Source organism: Crocodylus porosus, unplaced genomic scaffold (assembly GCF_001723895.1).
Source record: "Crocodylus porosus isolate Cpor-Errol unplaced genomic scaffold, CroPor_comp1, whole genome shotgun sequence".
Taxonomy (NCBI): domain Eukaryota; kingdom Metazoa; phylum Chordata; order Crocodylia; family Crocodylidae; genus Crocodylus; species Crocodylus porosus.
Genome location: NW_017728906.1, coordinates 128,471,801 through 128,475,885, shown reverse-complemented (window position 1 = coordinate 128,475,885; position 4,085 = coordinate 128,471,801).

Genomic DNA, 4,085 nt, shown 5'->3' with positions numbered 1-4,085 from the left:
TTGTGTTTTCTCTCTCTCAAACTTGTTACGGCACAGTACTGTGGGTCTCCTGATTATTTCTTTTTGGAGAAAGTGGCCTACCTAATGTTAATAGCCTTTCTATCAATCCACAGCATACAGACCTCAAACTAGGGTTGCCAACCCTTCAGGACTGCCCTGGAGTCTCCAAGAATTAGATATAAATCTCCAGGAGACTGCTGAGAGTCACCCGGGAGATAAAGGATAGGGCATTCATTAAAATAAATATTAAATATTGAATCCAATTTATACAGTAGTCTAGTGGGTTTTTAAAATGTAAGAGTAATGTGCATTTGCCTTCCTGATGTGAAGTCTATGCACCGTAATCCATAACTGATATACGTAGGCATGCGGTCACGTTCATGTTGTGTGTTGTGGGCACACCAGCACTCTGGAAACTTCCTGGAATAGATTCAAACAGAGTTGGCAACCCTACCTACAATCCAGTGTTTGTCCACAGCGCAGATGTCAACAGGATGCCCCAAGCCTTCTTTAAATAACACCACTTTTTTTAATGGTTTCCTAAAAATAAGATTATCAGGTGTCACAGCCCTTGTAATGCTTCCCCTGTTAGAGACAGAGTCCTATGTTTGGGTCCCAGTGAGAGCTGGGTGAAATTATTTTGGTGGATCATTTGCATTTTCAGGATGGCCAGCACTACTTGTGAGTTTAAGTCAAATCTGGCAAACAATTTTGGACAAAAGCATAAATAAAAAAAATGTTGGGAATGTGGAATCACTTCATTTTGATATTTCATAAATGAAATGTTGCAGTGGTGGGGGCTAGATTCCCAAGTGGACAGAGGTTTTATAAAAAAGAAACATGCCACCTAGGGAGGAAGTACCACTTCAATATTAGTCCAGTAGTTAGAGCTTTTTTTTTTCAGTCACCAGTGAAACAAAGAAACTCAGTTCTTTATCCTTCCCTAGGCCTAGTACTGTAGACCTGTGTGCCTCTAGAGGTTTCTAAGTCTGACAGAACTCCAGCATGGTTTCTTTAGCCTCTTTGGGACTCTTCCGAGGCACAGCCTGTGCCTGTTGTCACTTCATGGAGGCAAGGCACACGAGTCACACTAGGGTATGGTTTTAGAGGTGCTGAGCACTGACAATTCCTGTTGTCTTGAAATGGAACGCTGGTTACTCAGCACCTGTCAAACTGTTCGCAGCCTGTCCTAAAGATTAATGTGAAGGAGATCATCACAACACAGATCATCTTCAGCCATTTATTGTCTGCCTAGCTACTTATTTATTCATATTTTGCTCATCACTGTAGGATTTGACTGCCAAGGAATGGTATAGGAGCCATCATGAATTAGCTAAAAGAATGAATTGGCATCATCAGTCCACAGGTCGCATTGCTGACGTTCCTAACCCAAACACTAGCGCCTCTTTCATTATGTGTGGCATATGATTCTCATATAGCTGTCTCCAGGTAGTAATGTGTATAATAATGGTGCTGAAATCTATGTTGCTGTCATTTTATAGTTCATAATAGCTCTCTTATAATACAATGAAAGAAACCATTAACACGTGCTTATTTCCCTTTCTGAGTAAAGTATTCTTTCTGAAAGACACAAACCATTTTATATGTGCATTCCCTGGCATCAGCACTTCAACTTCACAGCCTGCTCACCAATCACACTGCTAGTTGTTGCTGGACATGCTGTTAGTTTCTGTCCTGAAAATAAGTCATTTGAAGTTGGGCTGAAATGTTGTCAGGGCAAGATGAAGGAGTTCCATGAGATACTGGCCTGTATCTCTGCCTTGAAAGACATCCAGTAGTCCTTGCAATTTCTTGCTGTATTCTTCAAGTTTCTCCTCTTCTGTTTCTATTTCAGGGAATGCTTTTTCCATGTTCTGGAGCTGAGAAAAGTGGCTAAAGTCTCTTGACTTTAGGTCTTTCTGCAGAAGCTCCAGCTTGTGTTGAAAATAGAGCAATGTCAGAAGAAGATCAGAAATGAGTCTAGCTCAATGATACTCAGCCATGGTGCCACAGGACTAAAGGGTGCCTTGAGATCCTTTCAAGCATGCTGCAGGTTGCTACACTACATTAGCAGATATGATTCACAGATAAACCTGGAGATTTCAAATAAAAATTCATAGTTGTGGTCTTTCTAGTTCTTTGCAAAAGAAAAATTTCTCTATTATGTTTCTGTAGGCTAAAAAGATGAAAACTAGGAGCTGGAACTTTTGAAGGGGTGCCTTGAGTCTGTTCAGGGGTGCCTAAAGTCTAAAAAGGTTCAGAACTGCTGGTTTGGCTATTCCCTGGAGTGCCAGGTTCAGAGACTGAAGATGCTAAGTAACAGCACTGGGATATTTCAGATGTGTCAACTACTATGGATCTTTCAGTTGTGGATAGGAAATGTCTTTCTCTTCAAGAAATCTTTTGTGGGCTATTGCCATTCCATAAACTATTCTATAGTTGAGAAGCTGCTGATGGACAGCCATCTATCTCATCACATAGAAAAAGATTTTATCTGCCTTACCTTCATAGTTTCAGAGTTAGCAGGGTCGGAAGGAACCTGAGCAGATCATCAAGTCCAACCCCCTGCCATGGCAGGAAAGAGTGATGAGGTCAAATGACCCCAGCAAGGTGATTATCTAGCCTTGTCCCCAGGGTAGGAGCCAGCACCACTTCCAGATCCTAGCCACCCTGACTGTGAAGTAGCGCCTCCTGGTGTCTAATCTGAATTTACCCCTGTCAGCTTGTGACTGTTATTCCTGGTCACTCCTGGCAGTGCTCGGGGGGAACAGGGACTTCCCCAGTGCCTGCTGGTCCCCTCTGACTAGTTTGCAACAGACCACTAGATCCCCCCTCAGCCTTCTCTTGTGGAGGCTGAACAGGTTCAGGTCCCATAGCCTCTCCTCATAGGGCCTGCCCTGCTGCCCCCTGATCATGCGAGTGGCCCTCCTCTGGACCCTCTCCATGTTGTCCACATCCCTCTTGAAGTGCGGCGCCCAGAACTGGACGCAGTACTCCAGCTGCGGCCTGACCAGTGCCGCATAGAGGGGGAGGATCACCTCCTTGGACCTGCTCGAGATGCACCTGTGGATGCATGACAAGGTGTGGTTGGCCTTCCTGACTGCATCCCCACACTGCCGGCCCATATTCATCTTGGAGTCAATGATGACTCCAAGATCCTTTTCTGCCTCTGCACTGATGAGAAGGTAGTTCCCCAGCCTGTAGGCATACTCTTTATTAAAAATTTTGAGCTGATGGTTCATCCGTCTTCATGACATTTTCATAATTGAAATATTTTTCCTGTGAGTTGTTCACAATAGATGATGCAATAAAAAAATCTAGGAATTTGGGATCATTTTTCAAGAGTTCCACCCTTTTCCATACCACTGCAGGAGCTCCATCTGTTGCAATACTGATACGCTTATCCAGAGACACACAAGTATTTTCCAACAGACTTGCCAGTGCATTCCCAATGTCAACATAAGTTGTTTCTTAATAAAACACCAGGTCTAACATTTCTTCTTTGACATTTTCTTTGGTGCAATTACAGTGAACAAATATAGTTAGCCGTTCCTTGTGTTGGATATCTATTGACTCATCTAATGCTAAGATGAACCCCAAGCAGGTCTTTAATTTGTTTTGCTCCTCAGCTACAAGATCAGCACTGACCTGCTGAGCACTGACCTGTGAGGTATGGCTCTGTTGTGTAGATGTTGTGAAGATGTCATCTGGCTGATTAGCTGAAGTTTATTATTATCTGGATTCATAATTGCTACCACAAATGTTTCCTCAAGTTCCATCTGGAAAGATATATGGATCAAAAGCTTCTGTGTGTAGTTTCAAAGTTGTGCTTCTGTTTGCCCCCCTTATAGTCTGCAAGCAACAAATTGCATATGAAACACAGAGGTTTACTGCTTTTTCCCCCATAAATTCCAAATTGTCCTCCTGTTCTGCTTTAAACCTGTGGTTTTCACTCCCATATTTCTTACTAATGAAGGTTTGCTCACTATTGTCTCACAGGGGACTGCATGCTTAGGGGCAACCAACACGGGTTCATCAGTGGCAGGTCCTGTCAGACCAACCTGGTGGCCTTTTACGATCAGATC